Consider the following 23,606-nt stretch of genomic DNA (forward strand, 5'->3'; position numbering starts at 1 on the left):
AATTAGCTTGATAACAGTTATTTTTTAATTCTGTGGGACATTAATTCACATTGCATTGCATGTATACTTTAAGTTGGAAGAAATCTGTCATGTTAAAAATATTAAATCATCCTATCTGTTGACATGAGATATGTCTCTATCTTTATTTAGTTATCTCAGTAGATATATCATTAAGTTTATTTACATCTTTTTTAATTCTCTGCAATATTTTATAGTTTTCACTATACAGATCTTGTGCATCTTTTGTCAAATTTACTCCTAAATATTTTGGTTTCTTTTGAAACTGTTATACATAACAGCATCTTAACATTTTACTTCCCAATTATTTGTTACTGTTATATAGAAAAATAATCAATTTTTATATACTGACCTTGTATATTCCTTCTCTAATTAATTCTATGTATCATTTGCTGGGGGAGAGGATAGTTTCCTTAGGATTCCTTACGGAAAACTCTTGTTTTTTGTGAATAATGATAGCTTTACTTTAAAAAAAAATCTATATGCCATTTATTTTTTTGTTACAGGTGAATTTTTAGAAAAAATAAAATAAGAGTGATGAAATAAAAATTTTCTTATCTTGTTTCTGATCTTAGATGGAAACACTAAACACTAAGTGAAATTTTTTTGTAGCTATCTTGATTATTAGATTGAGAATACTCCTACTTTTCTGAGAGTTTTTATCATAAATGGGCAAAAATTTGGTTTTTGTCAAATAATGTTTTCTGTCTCTCTTATGATAATCATGTTGTTTTCACTTTTATTTTATTAATGTGGTGAATTTAATTTATGAATGTTGAACCAACCTTGCATTCCTGGGACAAATCATGTGTGGACATAATATATTATCATTTCTATATATTGGTTTATTTTATTTCCTAATATTCTGGAGTTAGGGTTATGTTAAACTCACATATCAAATTAGTATGTTTTCTTTCTTTCCTATTGTATGAAAGATATTATGTGATATTGGTATTTACTCTCTTTTAAATATTTCAAAGTACTCACCATTAAAGTCATATGGGCCTGCTGAGAGGATTTTTGTTTGTTTAGTTGGATGGTTGGTTGGTTTTCAGGATAGGAGGAACGAGAGAGAGAGAGAGAGAGATATATATATATATATATATATATATATATGGAGAGAGAGAGAGAGAGATTTTAATTTTATATTTAACATTTTAATATAGAGAGGTGTTATTATATTAACTGAATATTTGTATCCTCCCCAAAGTTTACACATTGAAGCCCTAATCCCTAGGGTGACTATCTTTAGAGATGGCACCCCTAAGTTAAATGAGGTCAGAAGGGTGGGCCCTGACTCCATAGGATTATAAGAAGAGAAACTAGAGAGCTCTTTAACCTCCCATCTATCCCCCATATACACACACACATGCTGGAGAAAAGTCCATGTGAGGACACAGCAAGAAACTAGTCATCTAAGAACGAAGAAGAGAGCCCTCACCATAAACAAAATTGGTTCCTCAAAATATTAAAAATGGAATGACCATATAATCCAGCAATTCTACTTCTGGGTGTATATCTAATGGAAATAAAACTACTGCTTCAAAGAGGTATCCACATTCCTATGTTCGCATTATTTACAATAGGTAAGATATGGAAACAACATAAGTGTCCATGAACAGATGAATAGATAAGAATACATAATAAGTATACACAATTAGCTCATGGTATCCTCAGGTTCTGCATCTACAAATTCAATCAACAACAGATCAAAATAATAAAATAATATGGCAATAAAAATAATACAAATAAAAATGCAGTAGGACTATTATTTGCATAGCATTTACATTGTATTAGGTATTATGAGTAATGTAAAGATGATATAGTATATATGAGAATGTGCATAGGTTTATATCCAAATACCTACATCATTTTATGTAAAGGACTTGTGCATTTGTGGATTTTGGTATCTTCAGGGAGTTCTAGAACCAATCTTCTGCTGATACCAAGGAATAACTTGGTATCCGCAGACAAACACAAACACATGCCACATAAATAATATGATACACACACACACACACACACACAGTAAAATATTATTCAGCCTTAAAAAGGAAAAAAAAATCTTCCATTATGAAAACTCAGATGAATCTGGAGAACATTATGCTAAGTGATATATGCCAGACACAGAAAAACAAATACTGCATGATCTTTTTTATGTGAGGAATCTAAAAAAAGTTAAATTTATAATAACAGAGAGTAGAAAGGTGGTTGGAGCTGGGGAATAGGGAAAAGCGAGATGTTAGTGAAAGGGTACAAACATTAGTATAAAGATAAATAAGTTCTGGGAAACTAATGTACAGCATGTGACTATCCATAATAGATAATCATAACGTACTGTGTAGTTAAAATTTGTTAAGAGGCCAGATGCAGTGGCTTACGCCTGCAATCCCAGCACTTTGGGAAGCCAAGGCAGCCAGATCACCTGATGTCAGGAGTTCGAGATCAGCCTGGCCAACATGCTCTGTCACCCAGGCTGGAGTGCAGTGGCACAATCTTGGCTCACTGCAATCTCTGCCTCCCGAGTTCAAATGATTCTCCTGCCTCAGCCTCCTGAGTAGCTGAGATTACAGGCACCCACCAACACACCTGGCTAATTTTTATGTTTTTAGTAGAGACGGGGTTTCACCATGTTGGCCAAGTTGGTCTCAAACTCCTGACATCAAGTGATCTGGCTGCCTCGGCCTCCCAAAAATGCTTGGATTACAGGCTCCATGGTATATTTTTTCCCATTAAAATTTTTTTCAATCTACATGTTGTTTTATATTGAAAGTGCATCTCTCTTATAAAGGATATATCTCTGAGTCTTTAAAAAACATTCATTCCGAAAATCCTCAAATTTTTACATGGAATCTGTTTCACCCATTTACATTTAACTTACTTACCTATACATATGTAAGTATAATATTTTGCTACTTTCTTCTTTGTTCTATTTTTCTGTTGTGTTTTCTTTTTTCCTCTTGTTTTCTTTTGAGGTCGACAGAGTAATTTTCAATATTCCATTCTATCTCATCTACTGCCTTTTTAACTATATCTCTTTGCATTATTACTTTGGTGGTTGCTCTAGAGATTACAGTGTAGTGTACATTTCAATTTATCACAGTCTTTCTTGACTTAGCTTAATACTATTCTGTATCCAATGAAATAACCTTATAATAGTATAATTTCATTTACATTTTCTCCCACCTTTTGTGCTATTTTATTATACCATTTACTTATGCATATTATAAGCCCCATAATACTTTATGATTTTTTTCTTTAACCAATCTTTTGAATAACTTTTGACTTTTAAAAGTTTAAGAAAATAAAGAAAGCAGTCTATGTTTACCATTTCCTTGAGGCCCAGAGGCCTATGAAACCACAGACAGTGAAGCTGTGTGATGGTGTGATCCCAGTGAGATATCAGGACACTGAGGTTTTGACAACCCTGGGACTGTGAGGCTGTGAAATCTTCCTCCCTCTACTCCCAGCCTCTGCGTAATCATCTAAATTCCCCTGTAAGTGACTTCGCTGAGAGGATTCTCTTTGCCTTTGGGGCTCCCGCAGATCCACTGCCAAGGCATCCCATGAATTCATCAGAATGTCTGGTTTGTTTCTTCTAGTCTAAGCACAGACTGTTCTTTTCTGACAGCTTTGCTCATCAGCCCACCTGTCCCCAACTTTTCGCAACTGACCACTGGTTTTGAATGTGTCCTGTATTTTTTACTTACTTAGAAAAGGCTTGTCTTTCTGAAATATAGTTCTTTTGAATTTCTTTGTGTCCACAGATTCTGACGGCATTAAAGAAAAGTAAGATTTTTGTGTTGTTGTTCAACTGGTGAGATATTTCATTGGAAATTAAAGCGTTCATTTCCTTCTATATCCCAAGTGAAAGGCTCTAGTATTCTCCTTCCTTCCTTCCTTCCTTCCTTCTTTCCTTCCTTCCTCCCTCCCTTCCTTCCTTCCATCCTTGCTTCTTTCCTTGGTCCTTCCTTCCTTTCTTTCTTTTCCTTCTTTCCTTCCTTCCTTCCTTCCTTCTTTCCTTGGTCCTTCCTTTCCTTCCTTCCTTTCTTCCTTCTTTCCTTGGTCCTTCCTTTCCTTCCTTCCTTCCTTCTTTCCTTGGTCCTTCCTTTCCTTCCTTCCTTCCTTCCTTCCTTCTTTCCTTGGTCCTTCCTCTCCTTCCTTCCTTCCTTTCCTTCCTTTCTTTCTTCCTATATATTTATTTCCCACACCCCATCTTTCCATAGTCCAAAGTCTACCAATCCTCTAAAGACAACTTTAAGATTCTTCCCTCTGTCAGATTCTTTCTCACAAATACACGCACATGCCCAACTCGGATGACCTTCTTCCTCTTCTGACATGGTCTCATTCACGCCTGTGGCATTTCAAAGACTGTGTGGTTAGTTGTTCTTTTCTGTATGCAATACATGCATATTAAGAGCTTCTGTCTAAGAAGAGTCCTTCCTTGAATGTAAGGACTATAACTTTTGCTTGTTGGTGTTGTTTTATTTTTAAAATTTCATCACAGCTCAAAAACCAGTAGAGTGGCCACCAGTGAGTTTATTGGAAGATAATAGTGAACATAATGATGACAATAATTTTCTTCTTTGAAATGGTAGAAAATAAGAGATAGGAAGTTGTCTTTTCCACATAATCAATCTTCTTTGGTACAATAAATGTAATGAAGCTCTCTCCAAATCCACATACACTTACTGTGTATACATTATGTTAACATAAACATCAGTATCTATAAACATAAAGTCAGGATGTCAGACTCTGCCAAACATAAATATACTCAAATGTATTGATAACCTTATGTGCTATGACCATTTGTTTTATTCTGTGTCGGGCCCAAAGGTTTAGTATAGGCTTTAAGAATTTATAGATTATGGTAAATAAGAGCATTCAGTTATCATGAAAGAACCAAATTAAATTCAAGTAACTTAATCATCATTGTAAGACAGACTAAGAAAATTTTCGGTGATGAGAAATTTAAGAAAATATTTAAAACGGAGTTCAATATGTCTTCCTCTGAAAGCAAATCTCTGCTTCTCAGATGCCCCTCCTTTTAGTATCTGTTAAATTGTCATGATTGTTCTTCCACTTCAGAACTACCAGGAACATATTTTTTTGTGAGAATGGATGTTCATGCGTGATGACTACAAACTAGAACAATAACTTATATTTCTAAAATGTACAATTATATAAGCATTATTTGAGAAATGTAAAGCATCATTTGTGTAGAAAGAGTACCTAAAGAAAAATTATATAGAAATGCTGAGTAAAAATTATTTATCACAACACAGGGGGCAGCATGCAGAGAAAATGGCTTCAGTCAACCCACAGGCAAGGTTACAGCCTAGGATGGGCACTGTGGCAAGGTTTCTGACAGAATTTATTATCCAGGCTTCTGCTGATTACTTTTCATGTCCTGAATACAAGTCTTTTTAAACCACCTTAAGGTGGAGTGGTCTCAGATCTCGGCTCTGACTCTGCAGATTCACCAGGCTCTGTTTCTGCTCATCCCCTCCTGTAGTCCCGTTTCCCCAGCTCTGTTTGGTCCCCATAGAGGCTGCCTTATGTCACCATTCCCTCACCTCTATCTCTCTCCCTTTGGATCTCCAGGTAAACAAGAGCCAAGAGAAAAATAATTCATAAGTAACTTAAAGAAGCCAACTGTCTTAATTAATTTGGCTTACAGCGTCTCCTTCTGAAGAAGTTTAAAGAACTTTAATTAGGGTTTTGCAAATCAATCTCCCAAAATTAATTCACCTCACTTGAAATAAATAAAAGTCATATTTGTTGTGTTTGTCTTCCGATTATATTGTGCAATAATGCATAAGGACAATTATTCATAATTGTGTCTCCAGCACCTCACACAAGTCATGGCTAAATACTGGCTAAATTAACCAGGAGAAAAAGGAGAAGGCAAGAACTTTTTGATAAATCAATTATAAATTAACGACTTGGACTTAAAATTGCTTTAGTCTGAATTCTAGAGCAAAGAAATCATGTATTTTAATTCAAAACATTTCCTGATGGTTTTGGAAGCCTATCACTCAACGTTTCACAAACCTTTTCCGATCTTGGTTGAATCTCTCAGTGAGTTGTCTTGGCTCATATAGGAATTACCCTGTGCTCTTTAAGTACAAATCTGCAGGAATTATGTGGACTGAATACTAACTGGTATTCTAGGATGCCAAAATACATTTGTCTCTAGAAATTTTCTCCTTAGGGGCTGCCAGATGTTTTCTTCCTCTACAGGAATTTATTTTCATCCATAGACCCTGTCAGAGGGGTAACTTAGTCATCCATGTGTGTTCTCGGAAACACAAAGCCCAATGCAAACTGGTTAAATGATCACAGAAATGTCTAGAAGTGGGTGGGCTTCAAAGTTAGCCAGACTGAATTCTCCAATGATGTTATTAAGCACTTAGTTTTCCTCTTACCTTTCTGCTCAGATTTCTGTAGAATCAGCTCTATCCATGATTTCAAAATGGCAGTCAGCAACTCTGGGAGAAACATACTTTTTCTTTTACCCTGAGAAAAAGGCAGAGAGAATACTGCATTTGAATTGATTCAAAAGCAAGAGAGAGGTTAAGAAGTGAAAGAGTCAGTGTGAATAAATCTTTTGAGGAGTTTGCTGTAATGGGAAAAGAGAAACCCAGTGGTAATTGCAGGAAGATATGAGGCCAAGGAGAAATAAAAGAGGGAGTTAGATATTACAATTATGATGATAATGATAATAATTTTTCCAGTGGGTTGGGAAAGAAATAAAAATGTGTTTGAGCATGATTTCCTATCTATTCACTATTAGTGTCTCTTTTTCTGTGAACTACCTGTTCTTTGCCTATTTTAGTTAGTTGTCTTCATTCACTCTTGATACTAAATATTTTTTATACATATTATCATTTTTTTCCAAAATTGTCACTTGTTTTTAGTTGGTATCTTTCTGAAGAAAAAGTTGAAGGATGAAATCAAATGGTTATTCTCACAGAGGATTTAAACCTGGTCTAAACCCAATAAAATTTTTAAAAATATTCTATTGCTAAAGTTTAAGATTGCAACATGTAGTGCAAAATACCATTCTAATAATATCTTATGTCTTGGAACACTTAAAAATAGCTACTATTTGTCAAGGTTATAACTAGTGCCAGGCATTGTGCTTAAAAGCTGTATGCATTATCTTATTTAATTCTTACAGTCCTGTGAATGAAACATTGTGACCTCAAGTTTACAGATGAAGACAATAAACTTCAGAGAGTTCAAGTATATCACTCAAGGTTAGTCATTAATAACTAGGAATAACGAATAATCGTGAATAATCTTGAACTATCCTTCTTCCTATGCCTGTACTTGCCATTCAGTTCATTCCATTTGTTCTTGCCATGTAAGGATTTGTTCAGTTTCTTCTACTGATTACTGTGTTTCTTTTTCCCCTTCCTTTCTTCCTCCTTCATTTTTTTTTCTATAAATCTTGGTTTAAATAAAGTCAGTTTTTGTAGTTAGCATCTGAGAGAGGAAAAGTCAAAAGAAGAGTGTTGGCACATGACATTGTAAACTCAGTCCAGATTTGAACCCTGGTCTAATTCCAGACCACTACTCTAAACCCTTGAAGTGTGACTTCCAAAATCAATGATCATTAGAGTTTAAACTGACCTTGGAAGTCTTCCACTGTTACTTCCTTAAGAAGCAGTATAGGATGGTTATTAAAAGTTGGAGTTCAATCCTGTCTGTGTCATTTATTAGCAATTTTCTTGGCTTTATGGTTTATATCCATAAGATACAAAGAATATAATCAACCTCAAAGGATGATTGATTATTGGGATAGATGAGACGGTACAGATAGCAGTGCCTGGCATTTACTAAGTACTCAGCAATTATCAGCTGTTATTTTTTTCTTCCCAGCTGATACCCAGATCTCTTTGTCTGTGGGTCTAAGTGATTACCTACAGTTAAGATAAGTATTTCCTGTTAAAGGGAATGCATTGTCTGCTATAACGGTCCATTTTATCTTTGGAAAGTTCCAGTTATTTGAACCTTCTTCCAAACAGACAGCTAAAAGTTGCCCTTCTCAAAATAATTGTTAACAATCCTTTTTAGGATGGCATACAACAGACAACCAACATTTTGAAGATTATTATTATATTTATTTAAGTTGTCTTCTAACCAAGAAAAAAATTTACAATGGTTATCTTCTGTGTGCCCAAGCTCATCAATGACCCCCAAAGTTCTGAATAGAACCCTCTTCTACAAGTGCGACTGGAAGAGCCCACAGATAGGCAGGATTATACTCCTCCTTCCTCTGGGTCATCTTTATTTGGCCAAGTCCCTTTTGCTTACTTATATAGTTATCCAGCTGACACATACACTACTTAGGAGTCAAATCATGCTATTTTTGTGCAACTGAGGTTTTGAACCCAGATGTAGAATTTATATTTGGCCAACAAACTCAGGCATCTGTAGTAAGTGACTATTTCCAAGATGTTATAATTTCCCTATTCTTACAATACAATTAATTCCTCAAAAATAATCAGAAATAAGTTTATGAACTGGCATTTCATAATAGAGACAATAAAAGTATTTCTTAATAGCTTTTTGAAAAGGATTTTAATTCCAACTATTTCTTTAAGGATCATCAATGTTCAGATACTACATATAAAAAGATATCATCATTTGATTATATCTACACACTCAAGTTTCAGAAAACAGCTTGATTTTACTTCTTATTTCTTCCTATTAGGCCAATGAGTAATCTTGGACTATCCTTCTTCCTATGCCTGTACTTGCCATTCAATTCATTCCATTTGGTCTTGCCATGTAAGGATTTGCTCAATTTCTTCTTTTGATTACTATCTTTTCACTTTTCCCCCTTCCTTCCTTCCTTCCTCCTTCTCTCCCTCCCTCCCCCCTTTCCTTCCATCCATCCTTCCTTTCCTTCCTTCTTTTTCTTCTTCCTTCACTTTTTTCTCTAAATCTTTGTTTAAGTAAAGTCAGTTTTTATAGTTATATGGGACAATAAGCATCTGAGAGAGGAAAACTCAAAGAAAGGTGCTGGCATATGACATTGTAAACTCAGCCCAAGCCACTGCCTAAATAGATTAAAACTCACCCTCTTGACACCAGTTAATAATAAGCTATATTTCCTAATCTTCTTATTACTTTTTAAAATATTTACATCCCATTCCTTTCCTACCAAATATAGTTTTAGATGCTCACAATAAAAGAATAATGCAATCAGACTGAACCGTTGTTGTCAAGTAAAAATAAAATCAAGGAATGGAAAAGGAAGTTATTCAAAGATACACATACCAACGGCACCAATAACATTAATGACTGCCTTTCCTTCTTTCTCAAATATCTCCACTTAGCATACTGGAGTTCTCATTTTATGACCAGAAAATTCTTTATCTTCTGTTTTTCAGAAAATTCTCTTCTTTCCTTCACTTTCTTCAGTTATTCCCAAATGAGCATGCACATTAAGCTCATGGGGAGAGATTGAAAAAAATGCTAATGTCCTGTAATTTCCATCCACCCAATTAAGTCAGGTTTTGTAGAAACAGAACAGATCTTGAGGACACTGTCCCCTCTGCATTCTCTTAAAAAAAAAAAAAAAGATTTTTTTTTTTTCTCATTTTCAAATTCTTCAGTGGCAGAATTGTGGTCACTCTTCTTTTTACCATCATCCCTCCAGGCTCTTCTAAAATTTCCGGAACTGACTCTTCACCCTCTCCTTTTTTTTTTTTTTTTTTTTTTCCTACAGATATCCTGACCTTGCACCCTAATTCACTAAAAATTTTGGAACCTAGATTATAATTTCACTTTCCACATCCCTACTATCATTATAATTCTAGAAAATTCAGTGTGGTCAATACAAGAACAGGTTCTGGAACCTCTGTTTCAGCCCACCTCTATCATTGCTAATTGTGTTGCCATGGGAAAATTATTTAAGCTCTCTTTGCTATAAAGTAGAGATGATACTAGGAGTAGCAGCCTTAAATATTAGGAATCAAAGAGTACAGATAAAACTCTTAGAACACTGATGCATAGTAAACACCTTATATGTGCTACTTAGTATTCCTGGCAATTTTTATATCCATGAGAATGAACCCATCTAGCTCCAAAGGTTCTTAGTTTCTTGATCTCTTAATCGCCAGTTCACCTTTTCCTCTAATTTGTCACAGTTGGCTAATCCCAGGGTCACACCCTAAGCCTCAGTATCAGCAGGTCCTGTTCCACCTCCTAAATCTCAAATTCAAAAATCTTGCTCTCCAAACACAAATTGTGTTTTTCCAGTTGACTTTGCTCAGCAACCTCCAGCACTATAATTTTCCCATATCCCTAAGACCTCTGTTTCAGTGATCTTGCACTATTGATCTATCAACTCTTCTTGTTTTATTTTATCTTGCATTCCATGGCCTTCATGTGTAATCGTCTCCTTGCAAATATCACTGTTTCCCTCTCTCCTGTCTCCTATTCTCTCAGTCAGGTAGTAGAATCTCCGTTCTAGGTAAACCAACCAGGAAGCCCCTTTTTCTTTCTTTGAACCCCTTTAAGGAGATTTTCCTGGAGGAAATTTCACACATAGCTTGAATGGCTGCCAGTTAAGTACACAATCACGAAATTCAGCCAGGCACTGGGCACTGCTCAGGCCTTCTCTGCATGTATCTGGCTCTTCCTCTTCTCTGAATGATTACTTCATTTCTTTCCTTTCTCCTTAAAACTCCTACCTTGCTGAGTGTGGTGGCTCGCGCCTGTAATCCCAGTACTTTGGGAGGCTGAGGCAGGCGGATCACTTGAGGTCAGGAGTTCAAGACCAGCGTGGCCAAAATGATGAAATTCCCTCTTTACTAAAAATACAAAAACTAAGCTGGATGTGGCTTAGTTTTGGCGGGCGCCTGTAATCCCAGCTACTCGTGAGGCTGAGGCAGGAGAATGGCTTGAACCAGGGAGGCAGAGCTTACAGTAAGCTGAAATCGCTCCACTGCACTCCACTCTGGGAGACAGAGGAAGACTTAGTCTCAAAAAAAAAAAAAAAAAAAAAAACTTCCTACCTCTGTTCATCCTGACTCTTAGTTGATGGCCTCACCTCACACTTCATTGAGGAAACATTCTCGTTTTCTGGGCATTCTGTCACCTGCTAACAAGCGAGCGCAATTTATACCTGTCTTCACTCATGCTTTTCTTCTCCTCTCCTATTATGAAGTGTGGGTGAGTGTGGGGGCTGTGTTTATGCCTATGAAAGACAAATTCTTCTCCTAGTAGCAAGAGCTTCTCTTCTGATTATCACTCTTCTGTCCTACATTTACAATTTCCCCCTTTATTTAATCGTTTCCATCAGCATAAAAAGTTTCTTAATTTTCCCCATCTTAAAAAATAAAACCTTGCATTGACGCCTCCCTTTTAGTTACTGCTTCTCTCTGCAAGTCCTCATGGTCAATCTTGAAATAATTTTTCATTTCTATCGTCTCCGCTTTTTTACCTTCCATTCGCTCATCGGTGTGTTTTGTGTACATTCAGTGTTCAGTGTGTACATGTTACTGGATGCAAGTATTGAACACGTATTGCTTGTCAGGTACTGCAGAAAGAGGCTTGTATGAATCTAATTTAACTCCACTACAACCTGATATGGTAGGAACCACATTTATCCACATTTTCCGCATAGGAACCCCCAGATTTAGAAAGTCAGGTAAATTGTCCGAAGTTACGTAATTAGTGGCAAAATCAGGCCTCAGCCCAATATTTGCTTAACTCTAAAGGCATATTCTTAAGTGCTTTTTTATTAAGTGTTGTTCTTAATCCTCCTGCCAGCTTAAAACATCTACCATCAAAGCCAAAAGATGGATATAGCAGATGTTAGCTCTTGAAAAGGTCCTGGTAATGGGAGGGACAAAAGTACATGGCCTTTTCCTTTCTAAGGCTCTCAATTTGGTGAAAGAAATTTATATGGAGCATGAAATACATTGTGTCTAAGCCTCAGTATAACTTTATGTTCAAACATTCTCTGTTGTGCCTGTAAATTTCTGTAGATAAGTGGTGAGAAAAAGATTTGCTGTCCTTGAAACTTGGAAGAAGATACAGAATAATCATCTTAAAAATGCCCAATCTAACCTTTGTTTTCCTGAAAAATAAGGCATAGTGTAGAAATAAAAAGGAAAACATAAATACCCTTATACATAGAAAGTAGTTGGTTAATTGTATTTTTATAAAAAATACTATCCCCATATTTGTTTTTCATAGCCACCACATTTGTTGCTATGGGTTATTCAGTTCATACCGTGCTTTGCTTGGCCTGTTACCATCAACGTCCTATCTGAATTATCATCCCTTCACTAATCAATTACCTCTTACTTTTCACAAATATAGATCTAATCATATTACTTCCCGGCCAGAAACCTGCCCTATTTCTCTAGCTGTTATAAGATACAATAGAGTTTTCTATAAACAGCATATGAAGTGTTTACTGAGCTAGTTTCCAACAAATCTTCCATTCATATCTCCCTTCACTTAACACCTTTTTTTTCCTTCTTTCTCATTCTGGTCATATATATCACGTAACCTATAGATAATAGTTGCAAGTTTTTAATCCAATCTATCATTATCAAACTTTATAAATACGTGGGCATGTATTCTTGGATACGTTTTGCAAGCTCTCTAAGCTTTAGAAATATTCTCTGCTATAAAATTGGAATAATAATAATATTATTTACCTTGAGGGATTCTGTGAGCATTTGACATTTATTGGACCATACATATTTTCATACCTACACACATACACATATATTTACTATCCATATGCATCCAAACATATTTACAGAAGGCATATGCCCATTAAGGGGCCTATAAAAAATAGCAGCAACTCTCATTAATTTTGTCACAGAAATCATTTCCTTTCTTGTAATTAGTGCATCACAATACTCATCACTGTATATCTCCTCCATAAAGCTTGTCACATGTCCCCTCTGGATCTTCCCAGCTCTTCCTATTTATGGCGGTGATAAGGCATTTTCTCCTTGGTTGTGACTGCTAGCTTATGTAACTAACTGTCCCACTAACATAGCCAGAATCTGATCCCCGGAAGGAAAGTGGCAAGAGTGTTTCCCTCGATCAGACTCGCAGAGTGCTTACACTAAAGAGTTTTACGTTCCTCAAAGTCATCAGGAAAAGTGTGAATTAGCTGGCCCTGGAGCACCTGAGACAGACAAGCTGTCTACTCTTGCTCAGCTTTCTGTAAAAACAGGAAAACTGCCTTGTGGAAAGGTGAGTGTCCCCCTCTCCATGAAGCCCTCTGTCTGCATGCCACCCTCCTTCATTTTGCCACACCCTGAGCTGCTTTTCTCCTGAGCTCCTCCACTTGTGTGTATTTCTCATTAAGACCCTCTCTCTCCCTCTCTCTCCTTCTCTCACTCTGCCTCCTTTTCTTTTTTTTTTTTTTCCTTTTTTATATTCCTCCACCCTCCACTCTTTCTGTCAGTCTTGTCCGTTTCTATACCATTTCCATGGTAAGGTGTTCCCTGTCTCCTGTCCAGCCTGCGCTGGTCTGGCCACCTCCCTCTGCTCACTCGCGGTCTCTTGCTAGTAGTGGTCTAAGGATGATGATCTAATTTAGAATTCTATGCTTTAGAAAAGAAACAGGATCGCTGGATGTGGTGGTGCACACCTGTAGTCCCAGCTACTCAGGAAGCTGAGGCATGAGAATCACTTGAACCTGGGAAGCAGAGGCTGCAGTGAGCCAAGATCGCACTGCTGCACTCCAGCCTGGGTGACAGAGCAAGATTCTGTCTCAAAAAAAAAAAAAAAAAAAAAAAAAACGAGAAAGAAAATTAAAAAAAAAAAAGAAACAGTAAGAAAAGAGTACAATTTTTTTTCTCTCCCAGCACATCATAATTATAGCAAGTTATTTCTGTTAATCAGCTCACAGAACACACACAAGTGGTTCAGGAGAGGCAAGGTGCGTTTGGCCATGAAAGGCCAGGGTTCACAAGGTATCCAGAGAGGGCTTTGTCAGGTCACACCATCGGACACATAACAGGGCAATTTCTCTTTCTTGGCCTTAACCCTCAACTGGGAGTTAGTGTAGGGAAGGCCTTGCTCTTCACAAACACTCCAGGATAAGGCGATAAGAAGATTACAAGTAAAGCCTCTCTTTAGCTATTCCACATCTCCTGTCAGACAGAGCAAGTTAAATTACAGTGCAGGCCACAAATGCATTGATCATCCACTAGGCTTGTACTACCCAGGGTTTTAAAGATCCATGCCAAGGATAAGTAACGTCATCCAGCAAAGTTTATTTTAGCAAGGAGGGTAAGCCAAGTGCAAGGAGGTGAGGTTCTGGGAGACGGCCCTATCTCTCCAATGCTGAGTTCAATTCGTATGTAATCTTCATCAGTGAATATTTCCTTACAGCCCATGAGAGGTGTTGAGAGAACACACGGATGATACAGCCTGTGCTCTGAAATGACTTACATATGTCTCTCTCAGCCCCCAGCCCCTCCCTCATCTCATAAATCCAGTCTCAAAACACAGAATACATCCCTAAAAATGGCATATTTCCTACTTAGAATTACTTTGTAAGTGTTCATGACGAAGCATGGCCTAAGTCATATGAAATTTTAGATCCTCTATTCTTTATGCATAAAATGTAAAGTTTCTCTGTTCGGACACAATGTTCTCTTATAATAAGCTTCAGTTATCCTCTTTCAGCCCATAAAACACATCGTGTACTTTAACAAAGATATAAAATTCTTTAAATGATTTTGATAGTCCATTCATACAAAGAAGATAGGCCTTTTTGAGGCTATAACAAGAAAAAAAAAAGATAAATCATTAGAAACACTTAAAAATTCTGTACATGACACTCTTCTTTATTAAAAAGACCCATTGTAAATTGGAAAGTTCCGAAGTCTTTGTGGTGAGGGAGAATGAATTATAATGACATCACTGGGTCGTGAACTAGGCCCACTGGCTACTTTCCAGAATGAAATTGACTAGGAGAGATCAGATGAGCCCATTCGTAGCACAAGACATCTGGGAGGCAGCCAGGGAATCGAGGTTCAAGCCCCCTATTTAGGACACACTTCCTCTTCCTCTTCATCGTCAAATACGATCGTGATTTCCCAGGCAAGGCAGCTAGCATAGCAATGCATTTCAATTCATATTCTAAAGAACACCCAAAAAGTTCTTTGTACTCATTCCTCAGTGAAAGACCTCATGAAAAATATTAACATGTCAACATCTAGCTGACACCTTTGGTACATTTTCATCATGTTGCTGATGGGAAGCATTTTGTCTTCAAATAAGCATAATTTGCCAGTCTTTTCCATCTCCTTTTTTGTCTCTCTCCCAGAGTAATAAATGGTGTCTGAAGCCCAAGAGAAACTCATTTCTGTTAACAGATCATTTGTAAACCTTTAAGGGCAGCTAGTGAGAAAGGGGCATTTTTTTCTTCTGTCTTAACTTTCCTGGTTGTCTTTCTAAATGCAAAATGACACCTCATTCAACGCTTTCTGGTGTCATCTTAATCTCCCTTATTTTACACTTTCTACCTTTTTGATATTTGCTATAGACTGCATGGAGGCTTTTTACCTAATACTGTAATACCTATTATCTGAGGCATTTAGGTATATAGGCTCTTGCCAGCTAAGAATAATGCAGATCAATTGGATGTCAGCAGCCCAATAAAGTCAGATAGTATATATATATATATATTTTTTTTTTCAGGGTGGAAAAAAAAGCTATCTCCCCACCTGACCTTACAGCCAGCACATTTCAATATTAATATATTTTATGCATGCATATGATAACGTTTTACTTTCCTTATGGTTCTGTGGGGAAGTCTCACTTCCCTCTGCAGAGGATTATTACCTATTCTGAGGGATTATGATTATAGATATTTACTAAGACAAGAATAATTGACCATAAAAAACCTTTTATATTCCCACAATTATTTCTGCATTGACTAAAAGTGTCAAGAAAATCTGATTTTATTAGCAGGCCTCTAATTTCGCCTTCATTTAATTTTTTATCTGGCTTTTTCCCCCGAATATGTTTTTAGTCTGAGATATCTGGCAGTTGTACAAAAGAACAATTTGTTACAGAACCTTCACCGAATGGAAGTTCTATAATCCAAGCATAACATCAAGCATCAAATAAAATAAAAATGTATGAGATCAGTAAAGGGGGCATGCTCCAAGGTAAGGAACTGATCTAGGGCCTAGAAAAAAAGAAGTTTAAATCAAAATGTGACTGCTCGGCTATGAAGTAAGTCTGTGGAACAAAGGGTCAAATGCAGCTTTGACCTTTCATTCCCCTCCACCCACCAATAGGTCAGATCCCGTCAGCACTGAGCCTATTTCCAGTAAGGAGCAAGGAGGAGAGCTGTGTGTATTAAGAAGCAGTGTGGAAAACTCTAGAGGACACTTGAGGGGAAGAAGGAGAAAATACACTTGGTCTTCTGGAAGTAGGGATGGAGTGGGCAGAAGAAGGAGAAGTGACATGGTACCCATTTGACCCTTGAAAACAAAACCAGCTCTGGTAACCTCATTTGCTTCTTTCCCCGCCTCTGTCCCTCAAATATTAGAAACAAGACAAATCCAAGATCAAGATCACAAATGGATATTGTGGTTAAAGGCATGACTGCAACTGGAAAGAACTCAGGCTAAAACAAGGAGGAAAAGTGTTCCAGTTCTACTACTAATTGATAGAGGATTGTTGGCAACTCCCTTCTGGCACCAACATTCTGTTGATTCTAAATGTATTCCCTTTTCAGATGACAGATGATACAGTGGAAAGGAGAAGTGGGAGTCATGTAGTATCCATTTGGCCCCTGCAAACAAAACACATCCTGGTTAGCTCCTGTATATACATAGTGGGTCTTAACTTTTCAGATTTCCCTGAAATCAACAATGAGAACCTACAAAAAGGAAGAATCACTGGAACCTTATAGTCTGTCTCAAGACACCAATGAGGCACCTACAGGCGGGCCCAGTCACCTTCCCCAAGTGATGTGAATGGAGATCGGTGGCCATTGATCACCCATTCTCAGCTTCATATCTTATTTCTTGTCTACCAACAGAGGGTATCATGGTGAAGAAACTCTCTCAGCTCTTTGAGGAATGCATGTTCATGGGAAGAGACTAATTCCTGTTCATTCCAAAGTTAACGGAGGGCCAGAATGAGGACTTCAAGAAAATAACATGTAGAGCTTGGGGGCCCCTTTGACAAAGGGAAACTGACTTCTTGCTCTCCCTCTAGGTGCATGCTGGAGCCAAGAAGCTGCAGCACATTTCAGTGTTGCCATGACAGAGAAGAGGATCGTGATTAGGGGGAGTTTTGCAAGACTTGACATGTGCCTATTTGAGTTTCTAAGTGAAGTGTCCATTAAGACTGTGCCCAAGATTGGTCAAAAGAGGACATCAGACATAAGAAGTCTACTGGGAAGCCAGTCAGATTGGCCTATGAGGGTGAGGCTGCTGGGGCTGTGGTGTGAAATGTACCTGGGAAGATGATGGAGGAATCTTTTCTCTTTACCCTCCAGTGGTTTCCTTGGCCCTCAGAGTGTGCAAAGAGGACTCGGTGGTTCTTATGTTTCCACCTGAGAAAGTAGGGAGATTAAATGGGTCAGAAGGCTGCTGGGCTAATCCAGAGGGGGATAAAAACTTCTGGAGATGTCAAAGGAATGTGCAGATCTTCAGAAAAAGGTGTAGGTGGTTAAGCTCCACCAACTCAGGGAGAAAGCCTACATCATGAGTGATAGTTGCTGAAGAGAATCAGTGAAGCCAAAGACTCTGCCCCAACCTGACCTAGCAATTTAGATAAATCCTTCTTCTTTCTCCCTTGTGCTTGACATCCTCCCTTCAACACTAGAAGGTCATTCAAGGACAGGGGAAGCCAAATGTGCTTTCAATTCTTCCTGGTCCCAGTCAGACCAGGAGTGCCAGAAGAGCTTGACCAAGGACAGGGAGAAGAATGAGATGGTAGAGGAAAACTCTTTTCTCCCTTTTCTAACCCAAGCAGCCAGGGTCTAGTCTTTTCTAGAAGCCATTGGTGGAAAGGAGTAGAAGAAATTTAAAACCAATACGAGACGTTAATTTAAAAATAGGCTAAATTTAGTTTTATATCTGTGAGGGACTGGAAAGCTGTAGGATAGTGCCAAGGTATTTTTTTTTTAATGTGAAACGGGATTCCGACATAACATGGTTCAAGGTCAGGAATGGAAAATGAAATAAAATCACAATAAACAAAATCGAACCTGTTTTGTTTCATATCCAATTTTAACTTACTCAATAAACCAGTTACAGGTTTAAGAGTTTAACTACCCTACCTGCCAATCTAACCAAAATAACTGCCTTCTGAACTGTTCAATAATTTAATATAAGCAACAGGAATATATAATTAGGTTGTTAAGGGATTATTTGCTGTATAACTAGTTGTTGATGGTTACAAAGCAAAGTGTGACTGCTTTGTCAATTTCAGTTATGTACTTGGGAAGAAAGTCCCTTGCTTCCATACAACCTTATTTATTTAGGAGCACTCATTGTCATTTCTTGCAGGTCCTTCCAATTGTCAGGTTTCATTTAAGAGGGACAATTGTTAGAACAACCTATAAATAAACACACATCACTGGTTTCATCCTCAAAATAGATAAGGAATCGTACCTTGCATTATGCATTCTGCTAAGTCTTTTTTGGTACCTCAGGGAATAAAATGATAACTTGACAATTTTATCATATACAGTCATGGGCTGCATAACATCATTTCAGTCAACAATGGATTGCATAAACAACAGTGGTCATATAAGATTGTAAGACTAGATTTTTACTGTACCTTTTCTGTGTTTAGATATGTTTAGATACACAAATACTTACCATTGTGTTACAATTGCATACAGTGCTGTACATGTTTATAGCCTAGGAGAAAAGGCCATACCATACAGCCTAGGTGTGTAGTCAGCTATGCCATCTACGTTTGTGTAAGGACGTTCTGTGATGTTCGCACATCGACAAAATAGCCAACGATATGCTTCTCAGAATATATCCCTGACGTTAAGTGATGTATGATGATTTAATTGAAGGAAAGATAAACATGAGATAGATACTTCAGGGTAATTAGCAGAAGTTTGCTGTGGTCAGCAAATTCACCAGGCCATTTTCAAAACTCCAAGATATTTGGTGGAGTATAAACATGATCACCATCATAACCAAACAAGAAGCTGTCCACTTAGGTGTCTCTAAGCAATGAATTCACTGGTATCAATTCGTTGACACTCATTTATCACATATTTCCTATTGAACACAAACCCTGAGGTCATAACCAGGAGCTACTTACATCTCCACTTCCTACCAAACCCAAGGAGGGGTCTAATTGCCTTGGCCTGTGGTCTCTGGCACCCACACCAACCTTGATTCTGAACATGAAGGCATATTTGGTTTTCCTAGTCTTTGACTTATATCAATTCAGTATTCCAAAAGAAGATCCTGCTCTTACCTACGGCACGCTAGATCTGGAGTCCTTTAGAACATTTCCTTCTCATTATTTTACCTGTATTCTTGACCCCTTCTGTCCCTAAACCATAGCCTCAAGAATGGACCATAACTAAATATGGTAAATTGCTATGGTTTTCATGGCAGAGCAGTGGATCAGTAAGAAATGTTCCTAATATCTCAAATAACCTGAAATTAATTCACTCATACAGTCATCAAATCCTGCTTCAGTTGGTCTCAATGAATAAAATACTAGTGTTAGGATACCACCTTATTTACTTCTCCCTCATCCTAGAAAACTATCGCCTGATAATGCCCATAGGTACATAGAAGATACCATACACTTATAACCAGCAGGTTTTTAAAACTTAAACAGGAATAGGGAGCCTAGAGTCCTATACTTGGGCTTTAGAGTTGGACAGATTGAGCTCTAAATCCTAGTTCTACCAATTTTCTTTTCTTTTCTTATTTTATTATTATTATTATTTTTGAGATGGAGTTTCTCTCTTGTTGCCCAGGCTGCAGTGTAATGGCGTGATCTCGGCTTACTGCAACCTCCACCTCCCAGGTTCAAGTGATTCTCCTGTCTCAGCCTCCTGAGTAGCTGGGATTACAGGCACCCACCACTATGCCTGGCTAATTTTTGGTATTTTTTTAGTAGAGATGGGGTTTTGCCATGTTGGCCAGGCTGGTCTTGAACTCCTGACCTCAGGTGATCTGACTGCCTCGGCTTCCCAAAGTGCTGGAATTACAGGCGTGAGCCACCACACCCGGCCTAGTTCTTCCAATTTTCAATGTGTGGACTTGGGCAAGTCACTTAAACTCTCTGCACTTTGTTTATAAAATGGGAGCAATAATGTCTTCCTGATTGGGTCGTTTCAAGGATTAATGAAATGGAATAAAGAATACATGCCTAGATTCCACAGCAACATCGTTTTTGGTCTGAATTCAGGGTCCCTCACTTACCAGGTGTGATCTGCGGGCAAGTAACAAATATTTAACTTCTCTCTCCTCCAATTTATCATCTATTAAATGAGAATGCTAATAGTAACCATGTCATTGAATTACTTTGAGTGTTAATTCAGTTAGTATTGACAAAGTGTTTACAAAGCGCCTGGCCATGGTAAATGTTCAATAAATGTAAGCCGTTATAAATGATATTATTGTAATATAGTATCGCTTATATTACTACCCATAATAACCAAGATCATGAGGTGAATATTAACAGTCTTCTTGGCAGATTTGACTTGAAATCAACTACAGTCCATTGATTGAAGGGTGTTAAACTCAAAGGCTGAGGGACAAAGTGTCCCTAAATTGGCCACACAGCCATAAAGGACCCCAGCCACTCTCCGTCCCTGCTGGGAACTTAGCAAATCACAATCTCCTGGAGTTCCTTGTCAGGCCGTAGACTCTGCCCAAGGAACTCTAAACTGAATGGGGGGTAAATTGTCTATTCTTGAAGAATCTATGATATTAGGAGAAATCCATTTCTTTGAAAGCAAGATCAAAACCTGTTCAGCTGGTTTTCATGAATGAAGAAGGAGGTGTTACATACCTACCAATGGTTGGGATGCAATGTATTGTAACACGATTGCTTTGCATTTCAATATGAGGTTCATGTTGAAGTTCAGAAGTGTCCAGTATGAAGTTCATATGCAAAGTATTCCCCAGTACGAAGTTCAAAAGCAAACTTCCCCAACATGAATTTTGTAAGTAAAAAGACCAAGAGCCTCACTATAATGAAGGGAATGAATGTGAAACATATAGGCTTTCTTAAGAAATTACAGGGGTGATTTTATAAATAAAATTTATATTTTTATATATATATAATTACAGGGGTGAGCCACCATGCCCGGTCTATATAGGCGTGGCATGATGGCTCACCCCTGTAATCCTGGCATTTCGAGAGGCCAAGGCAGGAGTATCACTGTAGGCCAGGGGATCAAGAGCAACCTGGGCAACGTAGAAAGATGTCATCTCCGAAAAAAGAAAATAATAAAAACAGGGCATGATGGTTCTTACATGTAGTCCTCATTACTCTACTTGGGAGGCTGAGGCAGGAGGATCACTTGATTCCAGGTGTTCAAGTTTACCTTGAGCTACCACTGTTCTCCAGCCTGGGTGACAAAGAGAGACTCTGTCTCTAAAAAAATAAAACAAGTAAAATAAAATTTTACTTATTGACTGAAGGGGGTTTAAACCGAAAGGCTGAGGGACAAAGTGTCTAATGTGACCCCCTAAATGGGGACACTTTGGGAAACTTTAAAATGAATAAATCGTATTATAAATATAAATAAATATATATATATATATATATATATATATATATATATATATATATAAAGTTGAAGGTACTACAGGTAATACCAGGATTAAAGGATAAAACAGTCTCTTGTTTCTCTAGTGGTATAATGAAAGTAAAATATGTACACAAATATCTCCAATGCAAAGCAGGAAGTAGTAAATGTCAAAGACATCCACAGATGTGGTACAATTAAAGCGCTAAGGCGGTAGAGGGTTTCCTGTATAAGGAACCAGAAAGGGTTCTGCAGAGGAAGTGGCATTTCTTAACAACTTCTAGCTTCTGTTAGAGGCCCTTCTGCTGACCACTAACCCTCTCCTCACTACCACAGGGTCAGAGCTACCCCATGCCAAGAATGCTCACTTTCCTTCCCCTGCTTGGTGAGCAAGTGCTCATCTTGTAAGACCTCATCAAGGGTTACTTCCCTGATCCCCTTTCTCCAATAAATTCGGCCCTCCTTTATTTGGGAACACATGACTTTGTACCAACGTCTCTCTCTCTCTTGACCTTGTAATTTATGTTAGCTTTCCTGTAGTTTTCACTGGACTGTGATTCCTGTAAGGGCGTGGACAATGCTTTGAATTCTCAGTGCCAAGAGATTTAAAATTTTTTGCAGTGAATGAACTCTGCTTTTTACAATGAAGAAATCTAAAGAAAAGAAAAAAAATTATTGCTCTCAGTGAGCAGAAGGGTGGAAGAAAGGGAGGAGGAAAGAGCTAGTTGTTTGTGATTGCCTGATGCTGTGTAATCTGATTTAATTGTCAGGATCCAAAGATTTTTAGTTGGCATTCCTATCTCCTTTTACCCTGTGGATGCTGAGATTGAGAGAAATTAAAGGCCTTGTCTAAAGCCACAGAGCTGTGAAACTGAGTAACTGGGATTTAAGCCCAGGTGGTTTCCTTCACTGCGTGATGCTCCCAAATGGAGAAATCCATCATTATGATGTTACTAGGCTGTAAAAAAGAAAACAGCCACTTGGACACAGTCTAAAGAGTCTTTTCTACCTCCCCTCAGGACCACCATGGAGTCTGATCTTTTTAATAAAATAAAATAAAATTTGACTACCTGGAGAACAGGTAACTGATTCCCGAGGGAAGAAAACCAGTGTTTCTCTCTTTCTTATTCTGTCCCCTCTTCCTCAATCTCTCCTTCAACCTCTCTGCCTCCACTCCTCTCTCTGATATGGAAGAGTTTAACTTCCTAAAGTGATGACGATAATTGGGTCAAACCTCTGCTAGGATGTTGGTTTATCCCCTCACGAGTCTGACCTGAGCTTCAGTTCCTAGGATAACATACAGTTTAAATTTTGATATAAATTTGCTATATAATGGGAAATAAGCCAAGCTGAAATTTTGTTTAAAAAATTGTTTTTTCAGGAAAAATCAGAGATAAATGATTTATAAGATAAAATAGACATTATTTATAATTAAGAAAAACTAGAAATAACATCAACATTCAATAATAGAAGTTTAATAAACTACAGTAACTTACAGGATGCAATATTCTATATTTATTTAAAATGTTTCCAAAGAATATAGAAGACATGGAGTATGGTTGTGATATATTACTAATTCAGACATCAAAGTACAAAGAAAGCAAAATTTTAATTTTATAAAGCTAATATATACATAAAAGTGTATATATTTGGAGAAAAATTATGAAAAGATTGGAAGATGATACACTAGAACATTAACAATAGCTAGTTCTGGTTGATTCTAGCTGGTGATTCTATAGTTTTCTAATTTTCTACAGTTAACATGGAATACTTTTGCAATCAGAAAATAATTTCAGGTTTGACAAATGCTTGTTAAGCAGGTGGAATC

The sequence above is a fragment of the Pan troglodytes genome, chromosome 16 (genome assembly GCF_028858775.2).
Source record: "Pan troglodytes isolate AG18354 chromosome 16, NHGRI_mPanTro3-v2.0_pri, whole genome shotgun sequence".
Lineage (NCBI taxonomy): Eukaryota > Metazoa > Chordata > Mammalia > Primates > Hominidae > Pan > Pan troglodytes.